The sequence below is a fragment of the Hyperolius riggenbachi genome, chromosome 5, assembly GCF_040937935.1.
Source record: "Hyperolius riggenbachi isolate aHypRig1 chromosome 5, aHypRig1.pri, whole genome shotgun sequence".
Lineage (NCBI taxonomy): Eukaryota > Metazoa > Chordata > Amphibia > Anura > Hyperoliidae > Hyperolius > Hyperolius riggenbachi.
Genome location: NC_090650.1, coordinates 330,046,123 through 330,067,137, shown reverse-complemented (window position 1 = coordinate 330,067,137; position 21,015 = coordinate 330,046,123). Strand labels below are relative to the sequence as shown.

The following is a 21,015-nucleotide window of genomic DNA, read 5'->3' as shown; positions in this document are numbered from 1 at the left end:
AGGTTACGTGTCCAGTTATCAGCTGTCCAGTTTTGGTAATCCCACTGCAGCCTCAGCTTTCTGTTCTTGGTTAATGGAAGTGGAATCCAATTTAGTTTGTGCCATTCACATTTCTAAATAGTATTTCTAGACCATTGTGCATGAGAATTCCAGAGATGACTAGTTTCAGAAATAAGTCAGCCTGACTGGAATCAACGCTCATGACGCATCATTTCCTCCCATTGGGGTTTTTTACGTGCATGTCAACTGACGCACCTGACCTGTTGCTGTACGCATTTTAACAAATTAACTGCTGTAATGATTGGCTAATTAGTACTTTATTATACATAGCACAGACATCTTCCACAGCACTTTGCACTGTAATATAGTCTTGTTAGTAACTGTCTCACACAGGGAGACATAATCTGATCCCTACCATAGTCCTATGTCCATCGTAGTCTAGGGACAATTTTAGGGGGAAGCCAATTCGCTTATCTATGTTTTGGGGATGTGGGAGGAAACTGGAGTGTCTGGAGGAAACCCACGCAGACACTGCGAGAACATACAAACTCCGTGCAGATAGTGCCCTGGCTGGGATTCAAACCGAGGACCCAGCGCCAGGCGAGAGTTCTATTTACTATGCCTCCGTTCTGCCCACTGGTAGTTTATTGTATACCAGTAAATAAACAGGCCTTTCTAATAATATGAGTTAGTGTACTCCTATGTACTGTATATATACCTCGGGGTTTTCACTCATCCTGTGTCCCAAAGCAGTTAAAGTGCTGCAATTTAAACAAAACACAGTTGTCACAAACTTCAAGTGTCAGTTCTTTTGGCTAGCTGAAGGTTGGTGACAGTCGAGTTCAATTTACACCAATTAACAGCTGCTGCTGTTTTTACTACTGTTAAGCAGCTTTCAATGAACTATTGTTGCTGCACATGTAAACCATGTGGTACACGGAACACTTCTGGTTAGAGCACATCAAATGCTTCTTAAAGGAGCTTCTTCACAAGTACCTCATTTATGTAAGTTTTTATTAATGATAAAGGTTTTTTTTGTCTCTTCCATCCAGTCACATGCTTCCTGGAATGCTTCTCTTGTATGGATAAAGTGAAAGAACTCTTTTTATGGCTTGGTTTATACAGATCTGTTCTCTTTTTTTAATTTATCCCCCCCCCCCGTTAGTTTTATAATAAACCTTCAGAGAAGCTAGGGCCGGATAATTGTAACCACTTTTTGCATTCTAAACTGACCACAGTAGTATGTGCCTTAAAGGCTAACATGCCTGTCTGCAGGGTCAATTTTTCGTGCGGCCACTGCAGGTCCCCGTATGCTGCTGTTAAAAACTTGGACATTATAGTCCAGCACCGTGAGAGGAAGAAGCTAAGCTCTTCACTCTGTCCTGCCCTTTTGCTACCCATTTCTGCATCTCTCTGCGTAATGCCTCCCCTTCTGTGCACTATCCAGTGTGTGGCTGGCTTGTCCTTACTCATAGTGCGGATTGTGTACATGCAGCAATGCCGCAGAAGTTGTTCCCGGGTTGCAGTCATATAAAAAAAAGTACCCATTATTTTTATTTTTTTTACTATCAAAATTAACCCAAAAACTTGAAACCGGTGGTGGGGAGCACCAAGGAGATCAGGGAATCATCAGAAACAGCTATTTGTTAGTTTATTTGGATATTTTAAGTTACAGATATCCTTTAAGTTCCGTACATATCAAAGGATTGCCCGGCAGAGATCGGGGCTCAATTTCTCAGATGGCAGCACACAACCAATGCTGTACATATGCGTCACCCTCCTCCAGGATAGCAACGCATCTGTTGCTTTGGAGTGGAGCAGAGGGACACCAGGCAACACACGACGGAGCAGTGGGCAGGGTAAGTGGGGGGAACAATGCGCTCATTGCTCAGGCATTCAGCTTTGAGGAAGATCTTTAGCAGATGTCAGACGGCTGCTGTACACTTGCTGGATTCATTCAAGATTTTCGTCCAAGGTAATCGTTATCAGCCGGCATCGCTGAGTTCAATCCAGCGTCAATAGCATAATTCATACAGAATTTAGAAGACAGTCTTTTCAATCCAGGCGCTAGTAGGAAATTGATTGAAGCCAGTTCAATAACCGCTTTTAGACAAATACTCTAAGGTGCCAGCTGTAATTTTAAGGAGATTTGGCTCCTAGGATTTGTCCAGCCCTAGGCGAAGTACTGTGCACACTTTAAAGGACAACTGTAACGAGAGGGATATGGAGGCTGCCATATGTTTTTCCTCTTAAACAATACCAGTTGCCTGGCTATCCTGCTGATCTTCTGCCTCTTATAGGGCCAGTGCACACCAAAAAGCGCTAGCGTATCCGCAAACGCTATTGGTTTTTGAAGAGGTTTTTCTGAGTGATTCTAGGCATGTTTAGAGCAATTTTTTTTTTTTTTATCATGCCTAGCGATTTTCGGAGCATTTTTGTGTAGCGTTTTTAATATTTTATTACAGTACAGCTGTAACTGAACAGCTACTGTAACAAAAACGCTTGGAAAACTGCTCTGATCTAGCGTTTTTCACTTTCCTATACTTAACATTAAGGCATAATCGCCTCAGAAATCAGCAAAAATGCTGCAGGACCAGAGTTTGCGTTTGGGGAAAAACGAACCGCTCTGGTGCGCACCATCCCATTGCAATACTCATGCCAAGCGCTTTTCAGCCCGCAAGAATTTTTAAAAAAGCTCAGAGCCGCTCTTAGTGTGCACCAGCCCATACTTTTAGGCCTCTTTCACAGTGGGACGTTAGTCGCACGTTATAAAAAAATTATAACACAGACTAACGCACAGCAATACAAAGCCTGCGCGACATTCACAGTGCACACGTTGCGTTGTGTGCAACATGTAGCAATATTTAGAAAGTGCTGCATGCTGTGCATTTAGCAATACATTTGCTGCGTTGGGTGTTGCACATGCTCGGTAATGTTTTTTTTTTTTTGTAAATGTAACACATGCGCCGTTTTCATTCCATCAGTATGCGACAAAAAAGGCGCACCAACAGACACAACGCAGTGCAAAATAACGTCCAATTTCATAACCTACATGTGCTGCGTTAGGGGCAAGTTGTGCGACTTTAACGTCGCATCAAACGCAACGTCCCACTGTGAAAGAGGCCTAAGCCATAGAACCTGAACAGGCATGCAGATCAGGTGTTTCTGACATAATTGTCAGATCTGACGAGATTAGCTGCATGCTTGTTTCTGGTGTGATTCAGACACTACTGCAGCCAAATAGATCAGCAACTGGTATTGTTTAAAAAGAAATAATTATGGCAGCCTCCATACCCCCCTCATTACAGTTGTCCTTTACGCCATTGTTTACCATTTTGGGTGAAAGTTTTTGAATGATTGCTGGACAAACTTCCAGCATTCTTGATCAGCATTACAGACAAACAATAGACCTGCTGGAATATTTGATAAAGCTTTCTTCTTCATTGCAGATTGAAAGCAATACACAGGTAAGCCAGCTGCACTTTCAGGCCTATATTTCATGGACTGTAGTGGAAAATTGCCTGACATTAGTGAAAATGTGTTGGGACGCAGATAGAATTGTTTGAGGTGATGTGCTGTGCTGTGCTGGTTTGGTATCTATTAAAGTAGTTAAAGGGGGCACTATGGCGAAAAATTGAAACATTTTAAATATATGCAAACAGACAAATAAGTACTTTTTTTCCAGAGTAAAATGAGCCATAAATTACTTTTCTCCCATGTTGCTGTCATGTACAGTAAGTTGCTCTGTCCAACTGCCAAAAAACTGTGTAGTGAGCAGGGAAACTGGCCAGCATTATTGTTTAAATCCTTTTTAGGGATTTAGGGAAATCCTTTATTCTTTAGGGAATAAAGAATAAAAGCCTTGCTGATAATCCCCTATGAAGAGATGGACTAGTCCAAAACCTGCCGTTTGCGTCATCGGAAGCTTACTGCGCAGTACGAAGTTTTCTTGTACTGCCCCTGCGCAGTAAGCTTCTAATGGCGTGGGCGGGAGCGAGCACAGCCGCGCAGCCGCAGTTGGACGGCGTGCCGCACTAGACCGGGCCGGCGGCGGGGAACGGCGGATCGGAGGAGGACGGCGTGGGACATTACTGCTACAGGGGGCCAATAGAAGCCCCAGGTAAGTGCCGTTTTTTATCCTTAGCAAACCCCCACAGAACCCCTTTAAGTTGTGTTGCGTATCCTCTATAACTATTTGCTTTATGACAGGAGCACAAGCTCATCTGTGCACCGCATGTGCAGTTTGGCTGGATAGTGTATTGGTAGGGGATCTGCCTTTGACATGGGAGACCAAGGCTTGAATCCTGGCTAGCGTCAGTACCTATTCAGTAAGGAGTCCTTGGGCAAGGCTTCCTAACACTGCAGGGTGGCCCTCTGAGCGTGCCCTTAGTGGCAGTGGAAAAAATGCGCTATACAAATGCTAGGGTTATTATTCTGTATTGTTCCTCTCTCTATTGGGGAGAGGGGGTGGTAATCTGAGAGTCAAACCTATCCCTTTATGTCTGGGATTTGATATAGTATTCCAGTGAGTCAGCACCGTCTTCAATATAAAATGCTTTTTTATTGTATCAAAAGATCATAAAAACATGATGCACCAGCAATCAGCTGGGATTTGATCTAGTCTGCCAAGGCTACACAGTGGGTAAAAAGCTGCTTTGTAGTATTTGCCAGTTGCGGTATAGATAAAGCAGAAAACCAAACATTCAAGGTCAGTATAGAACTTTGGGGGGGGGGGGGGGGGGGGGGTGAATGTGCTTTCTGTACGGTCTTTGCCCAGCTACAAGAATACAAGAAGTTTTATACGCCGCTCATGTGGTCAGTGAAATCCAGCTTATGTAGCCTTGTGTTGGTGATGTCAACAGAGCTTATCATGTGCTAGAATATTATGTGAGTGAATCATCCTTTCTTCTCTCCTAACCAAAGTCACAAGTCATTGAATCCAAACAACCTCTAGTTACTTATTGGATTTCTGAAGTAGAAATTAACCAGCTTAAACATTTGATATGTTTCCAAGTACAACAAACTACATACTTTTTCCCTTAATTTGTAACCAGTGGCTATGCATCAGAAAGGCACAACAATACACCAGTGTTTCTAGCAGAGGTTAATAGCACAAGGCAGAGCGATGGAAGTGTGGGCAGATGTGTACTACAGGAAGTTATACATTGCAGAGGCATGTCACTTGAACTAATTTCTCTGATCTGTCATCACATTCCCCTGTCCATTGTTTATGCATTGGCACACTGTTACTTGTTCCTTTCTTCTATGCTTATACTGTTTTTATTTCTCTAGATGTCAGATTTTGTCCCGTTGGTACTCTTACGAATTTTATTTCATATTCTGTTGTATGTTTTATCTGTTGGTCATTCAAGGTCTCAGTTGCTCTCCCTCCGGTTTAAATGTACTGTAGTTGTATGCTTTACCTACCTACCTACCTACCTACCTACGTAAATAACCTTTAGTTTATAGTACTTTTTACAGCAATCTGAAATGTGATTCTGCAGTATGAGTAGATTGAAAGCAGAGAAGACTTTTTAAGGCAGGGTTCACACTTGAGGAGATTGCGCGAGGTTTCCCCGCAGGCAGATTCGCACCGGATGTGACAGCCCATGTTAATCAATGGGCTTGTTCCCATGCGTAGGACAAAATTTTGCTGCGTGCAGTTCCCAAAACCCACAGTCAGCTGCTGTCAGCGGACTTTGGACAATGTGCAGTAAACTTGCAATGGAAACAAGGGATCGTCTGTGGCCTAATACCGCTGTTGGGCGCTGTGACATCAGCGGTATCGGGCCAGCTTAAAGCGGCACAGTTCAGAACCATATCGAATGATGCATCAGCTTTTGCCATGGCAACGTGTCTGACTGGGTAGGGGGAGAGTGACCAGAGACTGGCATTTGAATACTTCGGCACAGCGGTGATGCACATAATGTATGAGTTTATCGATTTAATAAGAAATTTGTTTTGGCCAAACTATCTTACACTAACTACTCTTGTACCTACCAATAGGTAGTAGAGTTTTGTATTTTCAGTTCCAACCCCCTTTAAGGTGAGTGAAATGGTGGCTGTGCAGTAGCATATATGGCCTGTGTTTTTATTACTGGGTTGCCTGGAAATATTAGCAGTTTAGGTGCTGTATGTAACTACAATTCCATAACTGCTATTTCACTCAACAGTCCTTACTGTGATCTGATATGACTCTAGTCAATGTGGCAAACTTGTGCAACCTACCAGTATTTGCAGACCGCTTATAAAAGAATCCAAACTTGCTGGATCTGACAAGCACTCGGCTAATCTCCAGCCTTTTTAAATATGTGCGTTGTTGGAATGTACAGTCTGGTACTACAACATGTACATTTAACTCCTTTTTAATTTATGTATGTAGTGCGCCCTTTTGTAATATTGCTCACAGACTCTGCCCATTACCTGGTCTGGCCAGTTATTGTTTGACCATAAATTATTTTGTAGTCACTGTGTATTGTGTGACTTTGCAGACACCTGCTGGCCAACCATTCCTGGAAGAAAAATCAATTAGCCCACATGGACTTTACTGGCCAATTAATAATTCCCCTGAGATAAGGATGACAGCAGCGGTTTCGGCTGAGTGCAGAAATCTGCTTTTTCATTCATTCATAGCAGTCATATTTGCTCCAATCATTCTTAAGAATGGTAGTCATTGGTCAGATATTGCTTTCCTCTTTTAGTGCCTGCGGGCCTAGTTCCCCAACCCTGTCTTCAAGGCCTACCAACAGTACACCTTTTGCAGAAGACCACAAACCTGCACATATGAGGTAATTAGTGTCTCAACAGAGCTTATTAACCACCCTGGCGTTAAATTAAAATCGCCAGGGTGGCGTGCAAACAGGTTTTTGTTTTTTTTTTTCAATTTTTTTATTCCTGAATCATTGTAGCTAACTTTCAGTTAGCTACATGGTTCACCACTAGAGGGTCATCTACCCATCTAGTCCGATCGCCGACGGCTTTTACAGCAAGCAGAAAATCCTGTTATAAATGAAATTTTCTGCTTGGCTTACCTCGTCGCCATGGTGACGATCGGGATGATGTCATCCACGTCATGGCATCGGGGGGTGTCCGATCCAGCCCCATAGCGCAGCTTGGCACTGATTGGCCAGGCTCTGCAAGGAGTCTGGGCGGGGGGGGCTCCACTACGCCCGTTAGCGGCGAATCGCCGCGGAGCGGCAGCGATCGGACCCCACACGCAGCTAGCTAAAATTTTTTTGCAAAATCGGCCCACAGGGGCCAGAGATATCCACTGCAGCGATAATGGACGAGCTGAGCTCGTCATTACTGCTAAGGTGGTTAACTACCTCTGTGGATTTCCACTAAACGTGCAATGTTGGTGGGCCTTGAGGACAGGTTTGGGGAGCCCTGCTTGTGGGCATCTAAAAAATGTACATATTTGGCCGTTATGACCAGCTGACTATTAGTAAACCTGTTGTAATGACCTAATCTTGGCTGTGCCAGGCTTCTATATCACCAAAAGGCAAAGGGCAGTAACAACCTGCCAGCAGTTATTTGCAGTGTCATGTCAATGAGATGCGCCATTATTTAGAATTTTTAATAACTGGTATTATATTGCAGGGCACAGGTTGCAATGTCCATAGTGTTGCTCTTTGGATACTGCCTGGACACCATGACCTGCAAATACCTTCTGCCATATTGTATTGTGCAGTGGTTCCAGTATGGGTCACTGAACCCAGCCGGTCCAGTATTGTATCTGGATAGATACAACTCTTATAATAGATACACTCTTATAATCTGTTGCTATGTCTCTGCACTGTGAAGCAGATGCGTGCCATTCTTTTGGATGAATGGATGTGCTTGCGCTGTATGGAAAAATCATGCAGGTTTGGGTATGTTGCGGAAATGTAGCAGACAAAACCAGAAATGGGGTCATGGGCTGGTGTGCATGCTGCCTGTGCCACCTTTCCCCAAGTGTAAAGTGACGCCCCCCCCCCCCCTTCGCCTTAGCTCATTTTCAGTGCCTAAGCCCACTAAAGCAGTTGTGTCCACTTTTCCGTTACACATCAATGTTACAGCACTTGGTATCAGACTTGTGCCCAATCGCTATGCATAGGTGACTGTCACCCAGATAAATGGAAAAGGTTATGGTCACTAAATGTTAAAAGCGGTAACCAATTTTTTTTTATTCCAACATGTATAAAGCATAAAAACCGTATACGTTTACTCACATCGCGGGCCCTTACAATAGGAACCCTTAAGATGTACAGCGTGTATCGTGGATATACAATGCACTGTAGGCAGACGAATGTAGAAGACAAATGCCAGACAACAGTCATTGGGCATTTGTCTTCTACATCCTTTTTTGCCTACAGTGTGATACCAAGTGCTGAGGATTTCTGGCATTAAACATTGACAACCATACTGTGGATTTGGTAGCCTGAGCAGCTTTTGTTTTTCGCTTTGTTGGTCTCATTCAAAACGGGGATGAGTCTGCATACAGGCATGTGGTGGGACAGCTTTCCTCCTGGTGCAGCAGCAACAACTTAGAACTAAATGCTCTCAAAACCATGGAGATGATAATAGACTTTAGGAGATCTCCCCCCCCCAGCACCTCCCCTTAACCATAAATGGATCCACAATAACCCAAGTAGAGTCATTCAAGTTTCTTGGGTCCACGATCTCAAACGACTTAAAATGGGACAACAACACTGCCACTATTGTCAAGAAAGCACAACAGAGAATGTACCATCTGCGGCAGCTGAAAAAGTTTGGCCTACCTCAAAATCTAATGGTGCAGTTCTACACTGCAATCATCGAATCCACCATAACATCATCTATGACTGTATGGTTCGGCTCCTGCTCAGCATTAGAAAAGGGGAGGCTGCAGCGCATCATCCGATCAGCGGAAAGGATAATTGGCTGTAGCTTACCTTCCCTGCAGGATCTTTACACTAGCAGGTGCAGAAAGAGAGCGACCAAAATTGCCTCTGACCCCTCTCACCCAGCTCACTCCATCTTCCAGCGCATGCCTTCAGGAGTAAGATTCCGATCAATCGCTACCAAAACCTCTAGACATAGGAACAGTTTTTTTCCTCAAGCGGTAGCCATACTTAATGCTGAACCACGTTAGAGCTGCTAGGACTGAAAGTAATCAGCACAGAACTAAACATGAACAATTCTCACATTGCTTACTGCCACTATACTTATAATGTCCTTAACTTGTAATATTCACACTGTCTGTCCTTGTATTGTTTTTTGTTTGTGTTTGTTAAGCAACTGCCAAGACAAATTCCTTGTAGGTGCAAACTTACTTGGCGAAAAATAAATTGATTCTGATTCTGAACAGCGCCTGTATTCTTGCCCTACATCATTGTTAGAGATGCTGAAAAGCGGACACAACTGCGTTAGCGGGATCACGCCCTCAGCGTTTCAAAGTCTCTTCTCTCCATTGGTGGGACTCTTGGCCTCCTCTGGTGTTCGCTGTCACTGACAATGCCGGTACCATGTGACTTGGCACATGCTGTGTGCCACATGGTACAGGCGCTTCCTCAGATTTCTCTTCCAATTTCATAAAATGATCAAACTGTGTGGTCGATCGGGCCCCAATATTGAATGGTGTATGGGCACCCTTAGGCATACTTCTGGTTAAAATTAAGATTTGGTGCAAGTTTCTGATTTGATGCAGTGAAACGTTTTATGCAGGATGGATAGCACTATACCCAAACCAAATGCAGTGATTGCTGGCTATATTCTCATTGCCAGCAATGTAACCCCTGTGTTGTCTACTGCTAGCTATGCTCATGTTTATTTTCCTCTGTGCTGGAAGAGAATCGCTCCTCTTGGGTGACAGTACAATTAAATTATGGCTGCTCTTCTAGGACAACTGCCAAGGTTTCCTGGCGCAACTAGTCATGGTCTCTGGGGTACCACTTAATAGTAGCCAGGGGAGGTAAAACCTTGATCTAAGCAATGTTTGTTTATTTCAGAGAATCTTGGAAATAAGGTGTGCATTATAAGCATAGAAACCAGATCTGTGTTCACTACAGAACAGCGCCTGAGAACACTATACAAATTGAAACATCCTCACAATAGTGCAGGACGTGAGGGGATCTCAACCCAGGGTGCACAGAAACAGTAGAACAACACTTTGGGCTGGTTCCCATGCTTTGGCTGATTGCTTTAGCACTGCTGTGCTGATACCCGGTGATCAGCAAAGCGCTGCTGCTAATGCAAGTCAATGGTAGTGTTCATACTAGCTATCTCCAGTGATTAGCGATTTGCTGAAATCTCAAACGTGCGTGTAGCAATTTTGGAGCGATTGCATTTCAATGTTAAAGAATAAAACGCAATCCCTCTAAAATCACTTTCCTGTACAGTGAAAAGCAACGTTTTGCTGATCGCCGGCAATTGGCAAAACGCTACCAAAGTGCCCAGTGTGAACTAGCCCTTTCCCGTTCTTCCAGTTACAAAACAAATGCCTGTAAATCTGCCATACATATGGTATAATTGCAAAACCTAGAATGATTCATGATTGTTTTGGGTGACTACGCACTACTTTGTGTACTGGCATCCCTCGGTGTTTGTTCCTTCTAGAACAGTCTGGGACTCTTTGATCAGCTACTAAGTTTTCTGCTCAGTCTCACAGTGGGAATCCTCATCCTGTCCACCATTACTCCTCAATAATAGAACTGTACATTCTGCTTGGCAAGGAGGCAAGCATGTCTGTACAGCAATCCCGGTGAAATATCACCTGAAATGATTATAAAAAAATATTTTGCGTTGACAAATAGTCATACTTGCATACAACCGTTTTACCCTCATCAGAATTGGTGCTTTTTAAGATAGGAATTAGAATCTAGTATTAGAATTTGCTAAATGTTTTTATGAAAGTTTTTTTTCCCCTGTTAACACTCTGTTTTAAACTCTCCAGGCCTGGAATATCTTGTTGTCCAGTGTAAACAAACAAAACCTATTTCTATAAGATATGTCATTTTGTCAGGTAGTTCTAGCCCACCCCCCACCTCACATATGAGTGAATGGGGAGCTGTGAGGAAGGTGGTCTGCCATGTTTGACCTAGTCTGCTAGTAAGCCTTGCCTTAGGATCTGAATCATTTAGTCTGAATTCACACTGTGCGTGTTGCATAATGCACACTTTGAGGGTAAACTGCAATTAGAGACTGGAAATCTATATATATATATAATGGGCTAAGTGCCTCAACCTTCAAGCAAGAAGTAGTGCCCTGCCCCCAGGACCGATTCAAGCAACAATGGGCCGGTCCAAGGAAGTAGTAGTAGCGCCCTGAACCCAGGGACGGTCCTAGACTTGCCGCCGAGCTGGAAGGGGTAGCGGGCAGGAAGGGGGTATTGGGCACAGCGGCGGGGAGGGGGGTCGGACCCCCCCTCCCTCACCTGGTTCCCCCATCTGCGCTCTCCCTCAAGCTTGGGCTCAGCAGCTGCCGCCGCTATTAGTAAGAGGCAGTGGGCGGGGATGACTCACCTCTTTCTAAGTGGACAGCATTGCAGGAAGTGAGGACAGTGGAACGCACGCTGGAACGCAGAAGAGGTGAGTCATCCCCGCCCGCTGCCTCTTACTAATAGCGGCGGCGGCTGCTGCTGAGCTTAAGCTGGAATGGGGAGCGCAGATGGGGGACCCAGGTGAGGGGGGCCGAACCCCCCCTCCCCGCCGCTGTGCCCAATACCCCCTTCCTGCCCGCTACCCTTTTATGCGGCGTATGCTACGCCGCGGGTCCGCTAGTAAACTTTAATTTAATTAACTTTAACTGCCTGCTTGCAATGAGTTAAGCCTGGTACACACTTTCAATTATGATTTGCCAATCACTGATCAGTTGTACCTCTATGTAGTAGGAGGGTTTACTGACACAATCTGTTCATTTTAGTATTCAATATCTGTTGACCCTCATATTACATGGAAAAACAAGTTTGCTTTCCTAAAACAGAAAGAATTTGCGATAATTCAGGTTGGAGTGAGCTCGAGATGTCTCCCAGGCACCACTGCTGAATATATGCAAATTAACCATTGTACCCTTAGAAGCTAAACACACCTCCAGAACCACTGGAATGCAATGATGTGTCAGCTTGTTAATGTGTACAGAGCCATAATAATCCAACATGCATACAGGCTGTTTCGGATTGTATTACATGGAGGTGGTAAAATTGGTCAGTGATTGACCAGTGATGATTGAAAGTGTGTACCAGGCTTTAGAAGAACGTGGTCAATTACAGTACAGAAGTGTCAACAGCCCCATGGAATTGTATGGGCAGTGAGTTTACTTGCAGAATTATTCTGTAATGTAATGCTGTGTACTCATGACACAATTTACCATCTGATTAATGAGTAATCTGACAGGAAGGTGTCGTGTACATGTCTAAACCACTCCTGATCATTAACAGGATCGATTTTTAAATCATTACTTGACAAAATTGATCCTGTTATCGATCAGGGGCAGATCGGTCGTGTTGGAAATAGTTGCTTCAATCCCATTATTCAGACTGAAAGTTGTGCTTTGTGTACCTAGCATAAGGGACGACGTGCTAAAAGGCGATTAGAGTGTGTGTATGTGGGGATAATACACCTGACTTTCCACTATTTCAGATGCGTCTTTGCACCAAGATAGTGCTTTAACAAGCTGGCTATTTTTTCCAGGGCTGTGGAGTCGGAGTCGTGGAGTCGGAGTCGTGGAGTCGGGCAATTTTGGGTGCCTGGAGTCGGAGTCGGGAAAAAATGCACCGACTCCGACTCCGACTCCTAATGAATTTGTAACTGTAATTAAAATACAAAATATGATAAAATGTTCTATTTCTCAGATAATAGTCATTAAAAATAATGTATATATACAGTATATATACAGTAATAGCTGTGCTTAGTCCACAAAAATGAAATAAACCAATCAAAATGAGTTACTAGTGCTGCTTCAATAAAGCAGTCCCCGTATTTTTAAGGTCAGATATACATATCTGATTGTGACTGTATATATGATGTGTACACAGGAATCTCTTATATATACTAAATAACATCTATGCTGTAAGAATAAAGCCTGATGTGTAGCTGTGTCACTAATAGAGATGGTCAATGAGATGGAAATAATTCTGCATTGATGCTGATTTATGCAAATGTATGCACTCCTTTTGCTGATGAAATCAAATAATTTGATATGTTGTTAAAATTTGGTTTGGTGACTACAAATTAAAGGGTAACTGAGACGGATGAAAAGTAAAGTTTTATACATACCTGGGGCTTCCTCCAGCCCCCTTCAGGCTAATCAGTCCCTCGCTGTCCTCCACTACCCGGATCTTTTGCTATGAGTCCTGGTAATTCAGCCAGTCAGCGCTGTCCAGCCGCATGCAGCCACAGCCACAGCCAGGAACATTTTGCACCTGCGCAATAGTGCTGCACAGGTGTAGTATGCTCCTGGCGGCGGAGTGTGTGCATGCGCACTACGCCCGACTGGCTCAAGTACCTGGACTCATAGCAGAAGATCCAGGTGGTGGAGGAGGACAACGAGGGACTGATTATCCTGAAGGCGGCTGGAGGAAGCCCCAGGTATGTATAAAACTTTAATTTCATCTGTTTACTTTGTTACACAGTAGTACTATACTCTACATATGCACTCCCCACAGAGCTGCAGGGAATCCACTGAGAATGCTGTGCACATTGAACACAGAGGTGTTGTCTGTTTACAATCTCCTCATTCCCCTGCAGAGTACCTGCACATCATTCTTACAAGTACCCACACTTACATTGCCTAGGGCCTGATAGATGTTCTTTGTTCCGGTTTGTACCTTTTACAAGTTACTAGTTTTAGTCTAAAGGGAATAAATATAGTAGTCTCCATATCCTTCTCACTTCAGTTGTCTTGTAAAATTCCTAAGCGTTGGCAGTTAAGAGACGAATTTCATGTTACATACTTTTAATCAACAAAATTGTAATATGCAAATTAGAGGAGTCGGAGTCGGTGGAATCCTAAACTGAGGAGTCGGAGTCGGTGGATTTTTGGACCGACTCCACAGCCCTGATTTTTTCAGTGACAGGAAAAAGATACCCTATTTGCTTGTACATGTCACTGAAAAAAACAAATCTAAAGATGACTGTGTTACCAAGGAATGCAAATGGCTTTTGCTCGCAGGTCCTATGGCAGGCGTGTCCGACCGGTGTTATGGGCTGTGTGCAACCCTCATACATCAGTTTTTACATCCGATTCCGATTTGCAGTTTACTCCCTGCACACTGCAAATCGGAATCTGAATCGGATGTAAAAACTGATTAAAAAGCAGAATCTGAATCGGAATCACTTGCAGTGTGCAAGAGGCCTTCCACCGGTTTGGAAATTTCATTTTTAAAAGGTATGAGGTTGTTATAAACTGTTGTACAGCTCACATGACCTTCATTGCTGTATGACAAGGCTGTGTAGATGACTCAGACAAAACTGGTTTAATGTATTTCATAATAGACCTGTAAAATGCATAAAGAGCTATAAACCAAACACATAGCCGTCAGCTGTGTAAGAAAAGCAAGCCTGCGCTCCAGGAGACTGCAGTGTCTGTACTGAAGGTTTCATATGCAGTATAGATGTCAGCAGGCCCTTATTTCCAGACACGGGTTTAGGTTGTGTAAGCTTGGCCCTGTATTGCAGGATTAAGGTCTTGTCATACATTCTGTTTTCTAACAGCAGAAATGTACCAGGGATATTCAGAGATGCACATAAACGGAGTTGATCCGAATTTACTGCAGATATCTAAAGCTTGAAGCCAGACCAATCCGCCTGGTACATTTGAAAAAGACACTTATTTTAAAATGGCACAGGATAACCGAGGTAGAATATTTGTACATGTCCTGATATTCTACTCCATTCATAGCGGTAGTAGAATATTATAAGAATATTATAAACTTAAAGATAATCGACTACACATTTGTAAAGTATCCCCCCTTCCCCGCTGGTACCCGATGTGTGACACCTACTGAAGTTGCCTTATTTGTTTACTTTTAAACACTACCAGTTGCCTGGCAGTCCTGCTGGTCTTTCTGCGCAGTTGGGTCTAAATTACAAACCTGAAATAAGCATGTAGCTAATCTTGTCAGATTTGTCTTAGTCCTTTGATCTGCGGCTATCATTCAGAAAAGTGGGTTCGGTAAAGAAAATCAGTGCGGGAAAACGCAGCATTCAGTATTTTAGACTTCTGTGTGCTCACTCATAAAAATGTTTATAGTTGCAATAGCAGTGCGGTGATTTCCCGAACTAGGCTGGCTCGAGGCTGTCGGTAGGCTGGCGTAACAGGAGAAGCTGCCTGAGTCCCTCCGTGCGCTGCTCTCACTGCTGCTGCTTGGGAGGTCTGTCTCCATTGACTTAGCTGTAATCCGCATGCTTATCGCTACTTCCAAGGGTGTGGTATTTCCTGTCCTCATACCGCTTGCTCTAATCTTTATGAATTGACATTTAGTAACATTTGTTAAGATAATCACCGCACAAGGCGGTAATTTATCGCTCTGCTCGGGAATGTCAGCTTTTCGTGCGGAAACAGCCTTTATGAATAGACATTTTGCTATGTGCTCGGTAAAGTCAGCTGTTTTCAGCAATTCCGCATGCGGGAATGCTTTATGAATGATAGCCAAAGGCTTAAAGTATTCGAGGCAGAGGATCAGACGGACAGCCCGGCAATGTGCATTATATGAAAGAAATTTAAAATGTCAGCCTCCATATCACTTTCATCTCAGATTCCCTTTAACAAACCCAGCGCCCCTTAACCTTATGGCCCATACTCACGTGCTACAATTGTCGCCGCAACACGTGGTGCGGCAACAGGTCACCCATGAGTATGAGGCGCAACACGGGCGCGCACCCCGAACCGTCGCTCGTCGCTGCTGTCGCCAGGCGATTGGCGCGGTCAATCGCCTAGCGACAGTTGCCGCCGCAACTTCGCAGCAACTGTCGCGTGTGTATGCGGACTAGCGACAGCAACCTGATAGCCAGAGAACTGGGTTTCCGGCTGGGGGGAGGAACGTCGGCGACCGCTTCCGTCGCACAGCTGATCCCTCTTCCACGTGTGTACGCGGAGGGACCTGGCGACGAGCTGTTGCCGGCCTGTTGCGCACACGCTCACGTGTGCTGGCGACGGGCCACAAATGTAGCCCGTGAGTATGGGCCATAAATCTCCAATGGCTTGTTGAAAAGGGCATCCGAATGCACTAACCAATAGTGTACTTGAAGCACCCTTTTAAACAAGACGCGTCCTGCCCCATTTTTTTAACTGCTCCTCAATCCACAGTAGCTGCAGTGAACTGATCCCTTTCATGCTGCATTTATTTGTTAAAGGAGTTGTCAGGCAAATTGTACTAAAATAAACGCTACTTACCGGGAGCTTCCTCCAGCCCCAAGCTCCCAGGACCTCCCTCGCCGCAGCTCTGCCCGCAGCCGTTTCCCGGCAAAGACGTCAGAGCAACCTGGAGGTCGCTCTGTACTGAGCCTGCGCGATCGGCGCTGTCAGTCAGCGCCACGTGGGCCAGAGCGGACTGCACAGGCGCAGACCTACTGCGCCTACGCAGTCCGCTCCGGCCCACGTGGTGGTGATTGACAGCGCAGGCGCAGTACAGAGCGACCTCCAGGTCGCTCTGACGTCATTGCCGGGGACTGGGTCGGAGCTCCTGCAAACTGATGCAGCGAGGGAGGTCCTGGGAGCTTGGGGATGGAGGAAGCCCCCAGTAAGTAGCGTTTATTTTAGTACAATTTGCCTGACAACTCCTTTAAAGGGGCACTACAGCGAAAAATGTTAAAATTTTAAATATGTGCAAACGTAGACAAATAAGAAGTACATTTTTTCCAGAGTAAAATGAGCCATAAAAGACTTTTCCCCTATGTTGCTGTCACTTACAGTAGGTAGTAGAAATCTGACAGAAGCGACATGTTTTGGAATAGTCCATCTCTTCATAGGGGATTCTCAGCAAGGCTTTTATTCTTTATAAAGATATTCTCTAAAAAGGATTCAAACAATGATGCTGGCCAGCTTCCCTGCTCGCTACACAGTGTTTTGGCAGTTGGACAGAGCAACTGCCATTCACTAAGTGCTTTTGAAAATAAATCTCTGAGAAGAGATGGACTAGTCCAAAACCTGTCGGTAATGTCAGATTTCTACTACTTACTGTGACAGCAGCATAGGAGAAAAGCAATTTATAGCTGATTTTACTCTGGAAAAAAATGTACTTCTTATTTGTCTATGTTTGCACATCATTTAAATTTTTAAAAATTTTCGCCGTAGTGTCCATTTAAATATTGGCATCATAAAATTTGCATTAACCTTGATTTAATTCAGTTAGTCTAGCATGGCTTTAGAGGGGAAAAAAAGTTTACCACATCATTACACTGACATGCTTATGATTGCTCTGGTGATGGCGTTGTTTGTTCTACTGATAGTATTGCTGATAGCGGTTCATGTTGTGACAGGATTGCTTCACTGTGCGCATCTCTAGAATAGCCACAGACATGCTGTAATCTTCCTGTAGGATATACTGTATGTATCAATGCAATAACCTGTGAGAAGTATTCTACAACAATCCAAATACTATTGCCCCATTTTCCAACAACTTCCACTGCAGAGATGATTGCTACATACAGAAATTCATAGATGCACAGATGAGTATAAGGCTACATACATACATACATGCAATATTTGCCATGTAAAGTAATCTTTACAGATTGTCGGGCAGCAGTTTTGTAACTATCGCTGTGCAGGCACATTGTACGGCTTCTCTATATGGCGGGGAGGGGAAGCTGTACAAGACACTATAGGAACCTCCTTTTGAAGTTGTTGCAGAAACGAAATCTAAATTGGGAGGGGCATAGTGATGGGGCAGGGAAGGCCAAGAAACTGGGAACACTTGTATGCACTTAAGGTTTTCTGTCCGAAACTGTCCTGAAGAGCGCATGGAGCTTTAAATACTGTATGTAAGTAGCAGTGTTAAAGAGTCTTGCCTAAGGTCTCCTCACAGAATAGAGGATGGTTCACTGAACAGGAAGATTAGAACCCTGGTCTCCTGTATCAGTCAGATCCCATAAAGGAGTATTATAGGGGAGTAGGAGAAAAGAGAGTTGAACTTACCTGGTGCTACTAATGCCCCCCCCACCCCACCCCAAGACTTCCTGTGCCTACGCAGCCACTCGCTGATGCTCCGGTCCCTACCTCTGGTTCACTCTTGGAAATTCCGATTTTGAAGTCTGAAAACCCACTGTGCCTGCATGGCTTTTGCCCTCACTCCTGCTGGCATCACCAGGATAGTACTGCACAGGCCCAGTATGGTCTGTGCCTGCGCAGTACGCTCCTGGTGACGTCAGCGGGAGAGAGGACACGGCCACGCTGGCACAGTGGTATTCAGACTTTAAAGTCGGAAATTCCAGAAGTGAACCGGAGGCGGGGCTGGAGCATCAGTGAGTGGCTGCGCAAGCACAGGACGTCTGCGGGGGACCATTAGAAGCCCCGGGTAAGTTAAACTCTTTCCCCCTCAGTATTCCTTTAACCAGTACATTATCTAGTTACTGAAGGGAGAGGAATATGGAGGTTGTCATACAGTGTGGTCCATAAATATTTATGGACCTAACTGTGTTTTTCCTTTTAAACTATACTGGTTACCTGGCAGTCCTGCTGATCTTTAGCTTCAGTAATGTCTAAATCACACACCTGAAACAAGCATGCAGAAAATCTTTCAGACAAATTTGATCTGTATGTTTGGGGTGTATGGCTAAAAGTCTGATGCTGGGAATACACGGCTCGATTCTGAGCCATTTAGATGGCTCGATAGATAATTTCCGACATGTCCGATCTCCCGCCCGATCATTTCCCCGCTTGATTCCGCATTGAACACAATGGGAAAAGATAAGAAAAATGAGCGGAAGATAAGAAAATCGCCTGCGGAATTGAGCGGGGAATTGATCGAGCGGGAGAATCTAGCAGCAAAATTGAGCCATGTATGCCCAACAATAGAGGCAGAGGATCAGCTGGACATCCAGGCAATCGATATTGTTTAAAAGGAAATAAATATGGCTGCCTCCATATCCCTCTCACTTCAGGCTCCCTTTAAAGAGGAGCTGTTAGATATAGGGTCTCAGAGAAAAAAAAAACACATATCAGTAGCTAAATATTGGCTCTACTTACATTACATATGCATTTCACTGTCCACGTTTGGATTTCACAGAATGTTTGTTTATATAGAATTTGCAGAGAATGATGCTCCTGACGGCTCATGGCAGGTTCCATGTTTGTCTGTCTCGTATGAAGCCAATTGTGATGTCATATCCTCCTTGCTTCCTGATGATTCGACTCACAAAAAAGATCCTAATGGACAACACTACTGTGCAGTGAATATTAACCACTTCCGAGTTTCGGGTGGTTTGGATGATCTGTGCTGCGGGGGCTCTTCAGCCCGCAGCACAGATCAGATAGCAGGCAAAGCGATCAGACCCCCCCCCCCCCCCCCCTTGTTCCCCACTAGGGGGATGTCCTGCTGGGGGGGGTCTGATCACCGCCGCGCTGCTGTGCCTAGCGGGGGGCTTCTCAAAGCCCCCCTCCGCAGCGCTATTCCTCCCTCTGCCTCCTTCCCTCCCTCCCCATTATGGGCTGCGCAGGACGGAAATCCGTCCTGCGCCACCTCTGATAGGCTTCAGTCTATCAGATGCCGGCGATCCCCGGCCAATCAGAGGCCGGGGATCACCGATCTCCTCTACGGCGCTGCTGCGCAGCAGCACCGTATGTATGTAAACAGCGGGGAACATCTTCCCCGCGTGTTTATATTTACCCTGCGAGCTGCGGTCGGAGGCTCACGAGCGGCCGTTTCCATGGAAACTGCTTCAGGATTCAGGGGCGTACTTATGCGTACGCAGAATCCTGAAGTGGTTAATTAGCGATGTGGCTAGGAACAGTAGCGGACTCATGCAGTATACTATAACGGAACATGTGCCCTGTGATTTTTCAGTGCTGTGAGTTAGGCTGCTGTTACAAGTTGCTGTAACATGAGCCTGTAACTTCCCACTGTGAAAGCAGCCTTAGGGCGTGATAGGGAAATGAAGAGGAGGACCCAAGGTAGTGCAGTGGGGAGAAGAAGCAGCCCTAGAATGCTTTGCAGTATCTGTTATGCGTCCTGCCGGCCTCCTTAGGAGCTTGGGAATAACGAGCCTTGCTGTTCAGCACACATCAAAGTAAGAGATTTTTAACTTCAGCATTGTATTTTTTGGCTTCCTTCTAAACTGTTTAACACAGGAGAATAGAGGTTTAAATTGGCTTTTGCAGCCTGACAGTTACTCTTTAAAGAGACACTGAAACGGAAAAAAAAATGATATTATGATTTGTATGTGTAGCACAGCTAAGAAAAAAAACATTAAGATCAGATACATCAGTGTAATTGTTTCCAGTACAGGAAGAGTTGAGAAACTCCAGTTGTTATCTCTAGGCAAACAAGCCATTAAAGGGACTCCGAGCACAAAAAAAAAAAGAAAGTTGTACTCACCATGGGCTTTCTCCAGCCCAGTGCTGGTCGGGAGGTCCCACGCCGGCGTCCTGGCTCCTCTCCTTCTCCCCGCTCCGGAATGGCTGGCAGGCCGCAGCCCGGGCGACACTCTCCCGAGTGTCGGGCTTCTTCTTCCGCATATGACGCGGATTACGTCACACGCCGGCCGCCTCGCGTCATCATGGCGGCCGGCGTGAAAGTACTGCGCATGCGCGCTTTGTTCGCGCATGCGCAGTACTTTCACGCCGGCCGCCATGATGACGCGAGGCGGCCGGCGTGTGACGTAATCCGCGTCATATGCGGAAGAAGAATCCCGACACTCGGGAGAGTGTCGCCCGGGCTGCGGCCTGCCAGCCATTCCGGAGCGGGGAGAAGGAGAGAAGCCAGGACGCCGGCGTGGGACCTCCCGACCAGCACTGGGCTGGAGAAAGCCCATGGTGAGTACAACTTTCTTTTTTTTTTTGTGCTCGGAGTCCCTTTAAGCTCTCCGACTAACTTAGTCATGGAGAGGGCTGTTATCTGACTTT

At 45.1% G+C, this 21,015-nt stretch overlaps 1 protein-coding gene across 1 annotated transcript in view; it reads left to right on the top strand.

Annotated features, from left to right (window-relative positions):
* B4GALT6 (beta-1,4-galactosyltransferase 6) overlaps positions 1 to 21,015 on the top strand; it is a 167,276-nt gene that overhangs the window by 55,771 nt on the left and 90,490 nt on the right. The gene's annotated exons all lie outside the window — the stretch shown is intronic.